Raw genomic sequence first — 15,605 nt, 5'->3', positions numbered from 1 at the left:
GATGTAGCAGGCATGGTAGAATCTACCAATGTTCTTGAGGAGTTGTAGAACTGAGCAGGATTCTAGTGAAAATCTGTAAGAACATTAGCAGTGAAGCTTTGCAGATTGTGGATATCAAAGCTCCTGTGATGCTGAGGAAGGGGGGGGGGGGGTTGATAAAGTGAGATAGTATCAAAATAGTAATTTATGGCACTAACATGAGGAAAGTGCCCATATGTCTAGAATAATCAAAATGGCACTTGTGTTAAACAGTTCAGAAATGAACTGTTTGTTACCCTAATGCTGTGTGTGGCCAAGTAGGAACAAGTTAAGGCATTAGAGTGAGGTTTGAAATTCTGCAACTAATTTGCACCATATTTGTCACCCTATTGTGGTGTGTGTGTCCAAGTACCCATGGCCATAGCATAGAATTAGAGATTGTTTATGATGAATAAGCATTGTACCTGGTGTGTGCCAATAGATGAATGGTTAGCACTATGAATATAAAGGTGTTAGAAATATATATCTCCATTGAAACAGTTCTGGTTTCCAGAGAAACTGTTGGTTATATAACAGATCACAACAGGAGTCTGCGAGAAGCCTTAAAATGCCCTTTGTGAGATAATGACAGATCTCACAGAGGTGAGAGGCAAGGAAGGGGTGAATAGTGTGGTCCACACTCCTATTCCACCACAGGTGAGACCAGCTGGAGGTGCTCGGGCTGGCATAAAGCACCTCCCAGGGTGTCAATTTGGGGGAAGGAGATTCGTTGTGCAACAGAGTCCTGCCGGAGGCTCTATATTAGTGGTCTCAGCCGGGCTGGCTGAGGGACCACGGGGCTAGGTGCTAGCCGGGGCATTGGGGAAAGCCGTGACGCCTGAGCGCAAGGGTCACAAGGCCGGAATCAGAGAGACTACTGGGCCACACTCCCCCTTAAAGGTACTGGATGTGAGACCGTGTGTGAACAGGGCTCTGTACAGCCAGGCGGCTGTGGGACACTGGGCTGGGAAGAAAACGCTTGTAACTACCGTGTGTGAACGGTGTTTAAAGTAAGTTAGGAAGATACCTTGTTTTTTTTTTTTTTTTATATAAATATATCTTTATTGTTTGTTTTTTTTTTTCCAAGTATAAACAAGATAAGACAGATATCTAATCACAAAAAATACACACGTATATCGAATCACTTAAAACAGTGTATCACTGCCATACCAGAGAACATACATATGTGGAAACACATCTATAATCAGAGTAACTCAATTTTTGCGTCAATTCTCTGGCATGAATGTCAAAACTCAGAAACCCATCCCCCCCCCTCATCATCCCCCCACCCATCCCGTCTGGCATTGGTGCGGCCGCCACGTGGGGCGACGAGGTCCGCCCACTCCTTTCTGAGGTATTTCTCCGAGCATTTTATCAACTCCATATTATCAACTCCATCTAGTGTGGACAGTGCCGATAAAGTTTATTGTATAAGGATGCAAGTAATTTATTAGATTATGGTGAGGTAATAGTAATAGTCACAGCAGTAGATGGTCATAGGTTTCAGTCAGGGTGTTTCCTCTCGCCATTTCCCCTCTGTATACGCCCATTCATATGGCGTTTCTTACCCCGCATCGTTTCATGTCCTCAAAGTGTGTTATTCTCGTCATTAAGCTTTGCCATTCATTTATTATAGGAGGTCTATCTTTCACCCACTGTCTCAGAATTATCACCTTGGCCAAAAGAAATCCCTTCAGCCAGTACGCCTGTTCTTTTTTGGTGGTTCTATTTTTGTACTCGGGAGGAAAGAGTCCAAGCACAGCTACTTGGATAGTAAAGGGGGGATTATTCCTACAATTTACCACCATAGTCTGGAATATACTGCCCCAGAAGGTCCTAATGGCAGGGCAGTCCCACAGCATGTGTACAAACCCTGCGGCTACAAGAGAACATTTCAGGCAGCTAAATTCCTGACCCTTATTACTGTACATTTTGGATAAAAGACTCGGGGTAACATATAGGCGATGTATTATTTTAAATTGTATCAATCGGTGTTGTCGTGAAAGGGAAGCCTTCTTAATGTTTTGGTATATTTCCCGCCATTGTAAGGGGTTACAATCCCCGATGTCCATCTTCCATTTATCTACACTTTTAAATTTAATGATGGAGCTTAATTCCTCAATAAATCTCCTATATATTAGTGAAATCTTAACTTTATTCCCAACGATATTGTAACAAAATAATAAAAACCCCTGCGTGAAACTTGTAAAAGGTGTTTTTTTAAGTGTGCTTACTAATGCGTGTTGTAATTGGCAGTATCTATAGTGCTCTAATGCAGTTATTGGTGTCTGTTGTGTCAATTCTCCTATTGATTTAATTTTCCCTTTCGTGTATATATGTGAAATTAATGTGATGCCTCTACGAGTCCAATATTCATTTTCGTTAAGTGTCCGGAATTCTGTTAACACGGGGTTATCCCATAGCGGGGAAAAGTCCAGAATTTGGGGGGCCTGAATAAGTGCCTTAATTTTATTCCAAGATTTCTGTAGCGCGGCCCCAATGGGGCAGAAATAGTCTGCGCGCTGAAACAGCCCAGTTTCCAGTATACTAAAAATATTGTTTACATGCAGTTGGCGTTGACCTAAGATATGGGATAGTAGTACTCCGTCCCCAGTATTAACACACCATTGTAGCTGTGCACACAGGTAGTACATTTGAAAGTGGGGTAAGCCTAGACCACCATTACTTGGCTCCATTTGCAAATATTGTAATTTAATGCGGACCCTCTTTCTGCCCCATATCAGGTCATTTATCAAACGATCAATCAAATTGAAAACACTGTCCTCAATCCAAGCTGGACAGGAGCTAACCGTGTATAGTATCCAAGGCAACAGAACCATTTTAATTAGCGCAATCCTGTTAATCTGCGAGAGCGGAAGTTTCTGCCATACCCTTATTTTTTTTTTTATCTTCACAACTAAAGGGGTAATGTTGAGCTTATTATAATCCATAATGGTATTACTGATTTTTATCCCAAGATAGTCTAAATGGTCTGTAGGGGCAATGATTCTAATCCTAAGATCATTCAGGGGAGGCATCTGGTTCAGGGGGAAGAGTACAGACTTTGTCCAGTTTATCTCATATCCGGCAATTCTGCCGAATTCCTCTGTTATCCGCATAACATCAGGGACGCTTCTCCATCCGTCATTCAGGTAGAGTAAGACGTCATCTGCGTATAGACAGATCTTATCATCTGTCCCTCTCCCCCCGAAACCCACTATACCGGTTTCAGCGCGTATTCTGCAGGCGAGGGGTTCCATAAAAATTGAGAAGAGAAGTGGGGAGAGGGGGCATCCCTGGCGTGTCCCCCGCTTTAGAGAGACAGCAGGGGTGAGCACCCCATTAACCTTAATTCTGGCTGTTGCATCACTATATAGCAATTTAACCCATCCAATAAATTCCTGGCCCAGATTCATCCTATGCATAACACGCCAGAGGAAGGGCCACTCCACCCGATCGAACGCCTTGGCGGCATCCAATGACAGGAAGATACCTTGTTTAGTTAGAGCCCAGCCGGGCAGGTGTTTATTTTGTATGATTTATGTTTATTTTGCTGAGGTGCCAAATAAAAGCAATGTTTGGACCTTAAACTTGGTGTCTGGCGAAGATACTTGTGTGAATGACCCCCGGAGAAGAGCTAACCCCCCACACCTTTTACCTTTAAACAATGTTTGATATGTCTGGATTGTTCTTTGTTTAAGGGACATAGATAAACATAGATAGTGGTATTTTATAGCACCATCCCCTGCCAGTTGGCTTTTGTATAGCTCTGTGTTCTCCCTTTGCTGAAGTGACCATGTGTTTCAGGAAAGCTGGATGAGTGCTTTAGAGACACGAGTCAGAAAAGGGGGTCTGATTGCTGAAGATTGTCTAGAGGAGGAGGAGTAAGACAAATAGAGTAAATATTATTAATGTGTTTTAGTAAGTGATGTGCAATAAAGATGGCCTTGCATTTTGCCTGGAGCTCGTTTTGCGGCGAACTTTGCTTGTTCGCTATTCGCCGAACATATGGCGATATTCGCACACAACATTTTTTTTGCATAGCGCTGAACTTTGACACATGACACATCCATCAGGTGGGGCAGGACAGCCAATTGAGAGGTTTCAGCAAATGGACACACCCTCTAACCTATAACAGAACCCGATCTGGCAGCCATTTTACATTAAATGTTTTGCCAGTGTAGGGAGAGGTTACATTTTGGAGCAAGGACAGTTAGGGACACCAGACGCTGGCTAATAGGGCCACAAAAGTCCTTTTAAGGACTGGCATAGGTGTGCTATCGATAGGTGTGACATAGAGGGGTGTGATATACTTATAATATACTTTCTAACATAGAAAGTATATTATGGTGTATTTGTATTGTGTAGCAGTTGTGTGCAGTTCTGCTGAGATACCGCAGCTAGATAGGGGGACAAATGCTATTGGAGTAACTAATTGCAATGTGTGTGATATACCTGTTGCCCCCCAAAAAACTGCTTGAGGGCTGTGATATACCTTCTTCCACAAAATCCTGATTGAGGGGTGCTATATACCAGTTTCTGCCAAATACTGATTGAGGGGTGCTATATACCAGTTTCTGCCAAATAATGATTGAGTGGTGCTATATACCTTCTTCTACAAAATACTGTTTGAGGGGTGCTATATACCTTCTTCCGCAAAAGCATGTATCCCGGGGCACCCATGTGGATTTGGTGTTACCGCCACGGATTGCATGCAGGCCTGCCTATTTTTCTCCTTCTCCTACTCCATCCTCCATCTCCTCCTTGGCTGACTCCTTTTCCACTGCTACCGCCTTTTCTGCTGCACCCTCCAAGCTCCCCAGAACCTATTCGACGTGCCAGGTGAGACGTTGCCATGCAGTGCTTTGGCTATTGTGCCTGGAAGCCAAGAGCCACACCGTTCCTGCACTCTTTTCAGCTCTGCGGTCACAGGCCGATAAATGGCTAACCCTGCTCAATTTGACAGTTGGAAAAGCGGTGTGCAACAACGGTGCCAATCTGCTGAGTGCGCTGAATCAGGGCAAAATGACACACGTGCCGTGCATGGCACGCATCTAGAACTTATTCGTGCAGCGATTCGCCAAATACTTAGGGGTCCAGGACGTCTTGTGGCAGGCCAGGAAAATCTCTGGCCATTTTAGAAAATCTTACACGGCCATGGCTCACCTTGCTGACGTTCAGTGGTGACACCACTTGCCCGTAAGACGTCTGATTTGTGACTGGCCGACGCGCTGGAACTCCACCTTGTATATGCTTGATAGGCTGCGCCAGCAGAAACGTGCCGTTAACGACTACCTGTACGAACTCTGCAGCAGGACAGGTTCTGGGGAGCTTGGTTTTTTTTCACCGCGCCAGTGGCTGCTCATGCTCGACGCATGCAGACTTCTGCGGCCATTTGATGAGATCACCAAACTGCTCAGTCACAGCCAGGGCGCCATAAGTGACATCGTACCTCACGCCTTCCTTGTGGAGCATGCATTGCATCGTGTCTTTGATCAAGCCGTCTCAGGAGCAGGAGCTGGAAGATGAGGAAGTCGCAATGCTGAATGAATTCCCAGGGAGGCTACTCTATCTGAGACAAGTCAGCAGGAGTCTGAAGAGGAGTCAGAGGAGGATGGTGGCTGGGGGGAGGAGGAGGAGCAAGAAGAGCAGGCTATAAACTTTTTGGGGATCCCTGGTGTTGTCCGTGGATGGGGGGAGTAGGCCGACGATGACATTCTCCTGGGCCATGAGCAGGAGCCAGGGGGCGCTCCACTGCTTCCAATTTAGTGAAAATGGGGGCCTTTATGCTCCAGTGTTTGAAGAGGGACCCCCATATAAAAAGCATAAAGGGCAAAGACCAGTACTGGGTGTCAACGTACACAAAATGGCGGACATGTTACCAGCATCACAGAAGGCTGTCAGAATGCAGCATTTCCAGGCCTTGCTGCGAGAGATGCTGCATTCTGCTGTTGCAGGCACTGGCAGAGAAATTTCCACCCACAGCGAAACAGGTGTGGGTACCAATCCTACTGCACCTGCAAAAAGAGGGCGTTTGGAGATGTGTTGGTCACTTCGGATATGAGATCATTCTTGCAGCCAACCCATCGACACCCGCCCTCCTGATCCAGCTTCAGGTAACGCCTAAAATGACACGTGTCCGACTACATCTGGTTACCGGCCGATGTGGACTCTCTGAGAAGCGAGGAACAGCTTGACTACTCAGTGTCCAGGCTTGACCTGTGGCCAGAGCTGGCACAATTTGCCATGAAACTCTTGGCTTGCCCCTCGTCGAGTGTTCTATTCGAAAGGATGTTCAGCACAGCAGGGGTCATCGTGACTAATAAGCGCACTCACCTAGCTCATGACAGTGTGGACTACCTCACATTTTTTTTAATGAATGAGGCACGGATCTCGGAGGTATTCAACACCTGTGATGACCACATGTAATTGAATTTCCTCATGCCAGCCCACACATATCCGCCAACACTCAGAACAAAGAATGGTCCTTGCCTTCTGTATATACAGCGGCATAAAAGGCCTTTTATGTCAGGTGAATGCCTAATTTTCGGGGCCTGTAGTGGCCGACAGTTAAATTTTTATCCTGTGACTGCCTAATGTACGTACCTCCAGCCACAAAATCCAAAGTTCTTTGCTGTCAGGTGAATGCCTAATTTTTGGGGCCTGTACTGGCTGACAGTTACATATTTATCCTGTAACCACCTGATGTACCTCCAACCAAATAATCCAAAGTTTTTTGCTGTCAGGTGAATGCCTATTGCCTAATTTTTGGGACCTGTACTGGCCGACAGTTAAATTTTTATCTCTAGCCACATTATCGCAACCCTGTCTCACTCCTCTGCCTCTCATTATGGTGGCGTATGAATCGCATTCATTATAAGGACCTTCTAATGTCACAGGGTCATGTGACTGTGCCTCTCACTCAGTACTGTGCCCCCTTATACCCTTTTATCTGGTCACGGTATGGCGGTGTTATCCGGTCACTGTACAAAGGTGTTATCTGGTCAATGTATGGCGGTGGCATCCAATAACTGGATGGCCATAACTGTATCCTTTTCTCTGCCCACGCCATCCTTTTTTAGACCTGGCATGATCGGGAAAATTATGCGGATTGCGGTGCCAGAAATCTGTGTCAGAAATACAATATAAAACAAAAATAGAAGATGTCAGTCCTGTGTCCCAAAACACGGACAATTACTTGCACTGCTGGTTCCAGTGTTGTGTGGTGGGTAATTCACACTAGGTAATCATATAATAAAAGTTTGAAACCGCGCTGCTTGAGACTCTGTCATCCGATACACAGGTGAATGAATCAGGGTATTAGCCTCTATCCTCCTCTCAAAGGCTTTGATCCTCCTCAGACTGCCCCCTCTGCAGGGTTAGATAATCGGCAAATAGTGTAGTACCCTCTTAGTAGTTGGTATAAAAAGGTTTTATTCTACTTACAGACGTTGGTAGACAATAGGCATATCACAATAATAAAATCTGTAACGTTTCTGCCCGACCCGGGTTTCGCTCTCTGGCTTCCTCAGGGGCGAAAACTGCGCATGTCCGCAGTGGGGCCCTTTAAATAGCTCAGCTTCCCAAGTTACGGGAGCCACCACTCGATCAAATACTTCAGTACAGATAATAGTTTCCACATGGTTTTCAATCCATATAATAAAATACTTCATTCCAAACAATAATATTCACATATATTAATAAAAAGAATCCTCTCCTAATCAAAAACACCTTTTTTCCTATATTCCCCCTCTCAGGTTACCGCAGCTTCATGATACAAGTAAACCTCCTTGGTCCTTTCTATTAAACTCTTTTATCTAGATCCTGTCATATCCTCCGTTCTTTTCAGTTCCCTTTTTATTCATACAGCCTTTATCCCAGATTTCTCAAACAACCTCTCAAATCATAAACTTCTCACATTTTCCTATACCATACGTGATGCAGTCACCTACTTACTTCACCGCCCACAATTGGCCACGTCATCCAGGGAACTCTCAACCCCACCTCCCTCCCCTCATGACGTCCACATCACATGGTTCAACCGCCCAATGAGCAGCCACATCTCATGACGTAGCCCGAAGGTCCTCAAGAGGAAAGGTAAAGAGCTCATTGGATAACGTCACCCGTACAGAATACTTCTAAGGCTACTTTCACACTAGCGTTCGAGCGGATCCGTTCTGAACGGATCCGCTCATATTAATGCAGACGGTGGCTCCGTTCAGAACGGATCCGTCTGCATTATAACTTAGAAAAATTTTCTAAGTGTGAAAGTAGCCTGAGCGGATCCGTTCAGACTTTACATTGAAGGTCAATGGGGGACGGATCCGCTTGAAGATTGAGCCATATGGTGTCATCTTCAAGCGGATCCGTCCCCATTGACTTCCATTATAAGTCGGAAAGGATCCGCTCGCCTCCGCACGGCCAGGCGGACACCCGAACGCTGCTTGCAGCGTTCAGGTGTCCGCTCACTGAGCGGAGCGGAGGCTGAGCGCTGGCAGACGGATGCATTCTCAGTGGATCCGCCTCCACTGAGAATGCATTAGGGCCAGACGGCTGCGTTCAGGGCCGCTTGTGAGCCCCTTCAAACGGAGCTCACGAGCGGACACCTGAACGCAGGTGTGAAAGGAGCCTTATCCCATATCTAAATTAAGCAAGGTTTCAGATCAAACTCTATGTTCAAACCCCCCGGCTGCAAGGTCCCTAATTGGTAGATCCATTGAACTTCTTTCCGGTTAATCTGTAACAGTGAGTCGCCACTTCGCCAGTGTGGTTTAACCACTTCCACTCCAGCGAACTTCAAACCCCCCGGATTTTTACCATGAGCGAGTTTAAAGTGAGCTGACACACTGTGGCTCATCAGGCCTTTTTTGATATTCCGTATGTGTTCCTGGATCCTTATTTTCAATTTCCTCACCGTCCTACCAACGTACTGGAGTCCGCACGGACACTCCAATACGTATATTATACCCTTATTCTATCATGAGCAATTTCCTTTTATTCGAAACTCCCCTCCATTTTTATTAGATATAATACAATTAAGCGTTCTCATCCTTCCTTTTGTGTTCCGATTCTTACACCCGGTACAGAACCCACACCATCTGAATTTCCCTCCCTCTTTATTCCGCTTTACACCCACTGGGGGGATGGCACTATGCACCAACTTGGTTCTAATGTTGGATGCCTTCCTAAAAATAAAAGAAGGGTTGTCAGGTATGACTTTTCCTAATATTGGGTCATTTTTGAGCGTACCCCAATTCTTTTTTACCGCTTTTTTTACATTATCCGACATTGAGCAGTACCTTGTTGTAAAGGAGAATCTGTAATCCCTCTCATCCTTTTTATCTTTTTCTTTTATATGTTCCTTCTCCTTTTTTTTTTTCCTCTTCTACAGTCTGGATGCACGCATACAGGCTGTCTTCTTCATACCCCCTTTCAAGGAATCTATCTTTCAACACCTTACATTGTGATCTATAATCTTCCACCACTGTGCAATTCCGGGCCATTCTTTTAAATTGCCCTTTAGGTATATTTTTGAGCCATGGTCCATAGTGGCAACTTTTCATGTCGATATATGAATTCACATCTGTCTCTTTGAAGAAAGAACTAGTTTTAAATGCGCCATCCTCTATCCGTATGCATAAATCCCAAAAATGTATTGAAACATTACTAATCTCCCCCACAAACCGCAAATTCCATTCGTTATTATTAAGCTGGTTGATGAAAATCTCGAGTCTGTCCTTTTCTCCTTCCCACACTAGGAGACAGTCATCGATGTACCTCCTCCAGAGGGTTAACTTACCCCCTGGGCTGTCCGCTCCTAGTGTGGGAAGGATGGTACTCTCCTCCCATGCCCCCATAAAAATGTTGGCAAAACTGGGGGCGAATTTCGCCCCCATCGCCGTACCAATGCACTGTACATAATAGGAGTCCCGGAACCAGAAATAATTGTGGTCAAGACAATAATCCAAACATTTCAGGATAAAATCCCCCTGCAGAACACCTATTTTCGGATCCTTTTCGATTCTGCTTCCTACCGCTTCTATGCCCAATTTCTTCGGAATTACTGTATACAGGGATGCCACATCAATTGTGGCCATCCATGTATTCAGTGTGGGCGGGCTCAGATCTTTTATAAGTTGTATCACTGCCCCTGTATCTTTCAAATGTGAGGGATTTTGCGTTACATATCATTGTAGATGGAAGTCTATATATTCTGTGACCTTACATGTCAGGGAATATAACCCCGAAATTATAGGCCTCCCCGGGGGGTCAATCAGGCTCTTGTGCACCTTTGGCAGGTGATATATCACTGGCACTATAGGGTGTGGAACAGTTAAATATTCGAACTCTTTTTATTTAGTATCCCTTTTTTAAAACCATCAACCAATATGCCATCAAGGATTTTTTTATATTCAATTGTGGGGTTACTTTTCAGTTTCTTATAGGTGGCTTCATCGGATACCAATCTTGCCATTTCACATTCATATTTATCTTTACTCATCACGACCACCCCTCCCCCTTTATCGGCAGGCTTAATTATTATGTCTGGATTTTGTTCCAGATCCTTTAGGGCCTTTCTTTCACCAAAATTAAGAATCTGTGTCACCTTACTCGTATCCATTTCTTCTAATTCTTTCAATAAGCCTGTTTTAAATGCTTCCACACACTCATTATTGCGATTTTTTGGAAAGAACTTAGATTTCTCCTTCAAGTGTGTATGCACAATACCATCCCTTTCATCCACCATTTTATTTTGCGGGGCCGGATTATTTATCCAGTATTTTGCCATATTAATTTTACGAATGTACTTATGAATATCCAGGAACATCTCAAATTTATTCATCTTCTGACTAGGCGCATATTTTAATCCCTTACTAAGGACGCTCTTTTCTCCTTCCGTTAAGGTGTGGCTGCTCAGATTGAAAATTCCTCTTATACTTCCTTGCTTTTCTTGTTTTTTGGGCTTTTTCTTCCCTTTTCCCCGTCTTCCTCTACAAGACTTCTTTTTAGTGGTGTCCTCACTATCTGTTCTTTTTTCTCTCCCTCCCTCTGTACCCCTTTTATACTCTGATGAGGAAAATTTTGTTCGCCTTGCTGTTTCAACCTTGATCTTTCTCCCTCACTATCTCCTCTCGTACAGTTCTCTACATAACCATTCCCCTCATAATTGGCCCTTTCTATTTGTCCTCTATTCTCATACTGATTAGGGCCATAGTTATCCTGTGATCTCCATTTCAGATTTCCATTATATCCTCCTCCTTGGTGTGGCTGTCTATATTGCTGTCTGCATTGGTTTCCTTTATATCCACTATTCTGTCTATAATTTTTATGGGGGCATGGGAGGCGAGTACCATCCTTCCCACACTAGGAGCGGACAGCCCAGGGGGTAAGTTAGCCCTCTGGAGGAGGTACATCGATGACTCCTAGTGTGGGAGGAGAAAAGGAGGGACTCGAGATTTTCATCAACCAGCTTAATAATAACAAATGGAATTTGCGGTTTGTGGGGGAGATTAGTAATGTTTTAATACATTTTTGGGATTTATGCATATGGATAGAGGATGGCGCATTTAAAACTAGTTCTTTCTTCAAAGAGACAGATGTGAATTCATATATCGACATGAAAAGTTGCCACTATGGACCATGGCTCAAAAATATACCTAAAGGGCAATTTAAAAGAATGGCCCGGAATTGCACAGTGGTGGAAGATTATAGATCACAATGTAAGGTGTTGAAAGATAGATTCCTTGAAAGGGGGTATGAAGAGGACAGCCTGGATGCTGGAGAAGGAACATATAAAAGAAAAAGATAAAAAGGATGAGAGGGATTACAGATTCTCCTTTACAACATGGTACTGCTCAATGTCGGATACTGTAAAAAAAAGTGGTAAAAAAGAATTGGGGTACCCACAAAAATGACCCAATATTAGGAAAAGTCATACCTGACAACCCTTCTTTTATTTTTAGGAAGGCATCCAACATTAGAACCAAGTTGGTGCATAGTGCCATCCCCCCAGTGGGTGTAAAGCGGAATAAAGAGGGAGGGAAATTCAGATGGTGTGGGTTCTGTACCGGGTGTAAGAATCGGAACACAAAAGGAAGGATGAGAACGCTTAATTGTATTATATCTAATAAAAATGGAGGGGAGTTTCGAATAAAAGGAAATTGCTCATGCGAGAATGAGGGTATAATATACGTATTGGAGTGTCCGTGCGGACTCCAGTACGTTGGTAGGACGGTGAGGAAATTGAAAATAAGGATCCAGGAACACATACGGAATATCAAAAAAGGCCTGATGAGCCACAGTGTGTCAGCTCACTTTAAACTCGCTCATGGTAAAAATCCGGGGGGTTTGAAGTTCGCTGGAGTGGAAGTGGTTAAACCACACTGGCGAAGTGGCGACTCACTGTTACAGATTAACCGGAAAGAAGTTCAATGGATCTACCAATTAGGGACCTTGCAGCCGGGGGGTTTGAACATAGAGTTTGATCTGAAACCTTGCTTAATTTAGATATGGGATAAGAAGTATTCTGTACGGGTGACGTTATCCGGTGAGCTCTTTACATTTCCTCTTGAGGACCTTCGGGCTACGTCATGAGATGTGGCTGCTTATTGGGCGGTTGAACCATGTGATGAGGACGTCATGAGGGGAGGGAGGTGGGGTTGAGAGTTCCCTGGATGACGTGGCCAATTGTGGGCGGTGAAGTAAGTAGGTGACTGCATCACGTATGGTATAGGAAAATGTGAGAAGTTTATGATTTGAGAGGTTGTTTGAGAAATCTGGGATAAAGGCTGTATGAATAAAAAGGGAACTGAAAAGAACGGAGGATATGACAGGATCTAGATAAAAGAGTTTAATAGAAAGGACCAAGGAGGTTTACTCTTATCATGAAGCTGCGGTAACCCGAGAGGGGGAATATAGGAAAAAGGTGTTTTTAATTAGGAGAGGATTCTTTTTTATTAATATATGTGAATATTATTGTTTGGAATTAAGTATTTTATTATATGGATTGAAAACCATGTGGAAACTATTATCTGTACTGAAGTATTTGATCGAGTGGTGGCTCCCGTAACTTGGGAAGCTGGGCTATTTAAAGGGCCCCACTGCGGACATGCGCAGTTGTCGCCCCTGAGGAAGCCAGAGAGCGAAACCCGGGTCGGGCAGAAACGTTACAGATTTTATTATTGTGATATGCCTATTGTCTACCAACGTCTGTAAGTAGATTAAAACCTTTTTATACCAACTACTAAGAGGGTACTACACTATTTGCCGATTATCTAACCCTGCAGAGGGGGCGGTCTGAGGAGGATCAAAGCCTTTGAGAGGTGGATAGAGGCTAATACCCTGATTCATTCACCTGTGTATCGGATGACAGAGTCTCAAGCAGCGCGGTTTCAAACTTTTATTATGTGTCAGAAATACGCCTAACATAGACATATTTCTATATAATAAATGACCACCTAATTGTAATATTATTCGGGGATAGGGCTAATATCTTTATATTATATAGATTACAGTGTATTATACTGTGCCCTGTATTTCCCAGTAGGAAATGATCCTTGGGAAACACAGTCCTCATCCAGTGGCGTAGCTATAGGGGTCGCAGCGGTCGCAATTGTGACTGGGCCCCTAAGTCAGCGGGGCCCATGGGGCCCCCTTTAGGAGAGAGAGAGTAAAGCCCTATTTAACTATACCTGCACAGCCTGGGCTGCGGATGGCACGGGTGGCTTCACCTAGGGGATCGGAGCCAGGGCCGGACTGGCCCACCGGGATACCGGGAAATTTCCCGGTAGGCCGCCGGCCCTGGGGCCGCTTTAAGATGTGTCTGCACCTTTTCGGCGGCCGGCAGGCCGAATCTGAAAGCTCTGTAGTGGTGGCCGGTGGGTGGAGCTGAGCAGGCTGGCAGCCGGCCTCCGTGGGAGCGGCACTGCTCCCTCCGACCACCTGGTGTCACTGTGAGCAGCAGCCCGTTATCCTCCTGGCTGGCTGTCCTGTGTGTGGCTGCCCCTCTCTGACTTCCTGCAAGTGGCCTCACCTCCAGATTCAATATGCCGGGCCCAGGCCGCAGACCGGAAGCAGAGCCCAACCCCTGTGTCTGCCGCCCGCCGTCATGACCGATGCAAACAGCCCTGAGAGGACTTGAGGAGCCGCAAATACTGGGGGTAAGAAGGGGCCAGGCTGTGCCTACATGTGACTGTGCAGGCTGTCAGGGTTATGTAGTGTATATTATTTACATACAGTCCTATAATTTTTAAGACTGTATGTACACTAATATACACTACATAACCCTGACAGCCTGCACAGTCACATGTGGGCACATCCCTGGCATCCAATATACCGTATTTTTCGCCGTATAAGACGCACTTTTATCCCCCCAAAAGTGGGGGGAAAATAGCAGTGCATCTTATACGGCGAATGCAGCTTATTTTGCGATTTGCGAATTTGCGTGCAAATTTTTTTGCGCAAATTTTTGTGCGAATTTTTTGCGCAAAATTTTTGCGGAGTACTTACAACTACAAACGCTCGCCGAGAGGAGGGAGGAGGCAGGCTGGGAGGACGGGCGCTGGCAGTGTGTGAGTCATACGTCACGCGCCTGCGCCGCCCACTTTATGAATGAAGCAGGCGGCGTGGGCGCATGACGTATGACTCACGCTGCCAGCGCCTGTCCTCCCGGCCTGCCTCCTGCCTCCTCCCTCCTCTCGGCGAGCGCTTGTAGTTGTAAGTACTCCGCTCATTATGCGATTATGCACATAACTATTTACTATTAGACATACGATTATACAGTGAGCGGGGCCCGTGTAGTAGAATAGTCACTGCACGGGCCCCGCTGTCATTATAAAGCCAGATGCCGGCCCCCAGCCCTGTATTGAGGGTCATTCACTGCAGGGACACTTATGGAGGGGATCTGTGGATGACACATAGCATAAGATGCTATATATGTGTCATCCACAGATCCCCCCCATAAGTGTCACCCACAGATCCCCCATAAGTGTCACCCACAGATCCCCCATAAGTGTCACCCACAGATCCCCCATAAGTGTCACCCACAGATCCCCCATAAGTGTCACCCACAGATCCCCCATAAGTGTCACCCACAGATCCCCCATAACAGTGCGTCACCCACAGATCCCCCATAACAGTGCGTCACCCACAGATCCCCCATAACAGTGCGTCACCCACAGATCCCCCATAAAAGTGCGTCACCCACAGATCCCCCATAACAGTGCGTCACCCACAGATCCCCCCATAACAGTGTCCGTCAGCCACAGATCCCCAGTAATAGTGCCATCCACAGACCACAATTAGTTCAAAACCCACCAAAAGCACACCTTTTGGTTCAAAATATTTTTTTTCTTATTTTCCTCCTCAAAAACCTAGGTGCGTCTTATAGGCCGGTGCGTCTTATACGGCGAAAAATATGGTATATCACAGAGAGCTATACTGTGCAGTATAGCTTATAATGCACAGTATAGCTCTCTGTGATATGTATTGGATGCCAGGGCTGTGCCCACATGTGACTGTGCAGGCTGCCAGGGTTATGTAGTGTATACTATTAGTTTACATACAGTCTCCAGTTTACAGTAATCTCC

The sequence above is a fragment of the Bufo gargarizans genome, chromosome 1 (genome assembly GCF_014858855.1).
Source record: "Bufo gargarizans isolate SCDJY-AF-19 chromosome 1, ASM1485885v1, whole genome shotgun sequence".
NCBI lineage: Eukaryota > Metazoa > Chordata > Amphibia > Anura > Bufonidae > Bufo > Bufo gargarizans.
The sequence above is the reverse complement of the archived record's forward strand: the minus strand, read 5'-3'. Positions refer to the sequence as shown.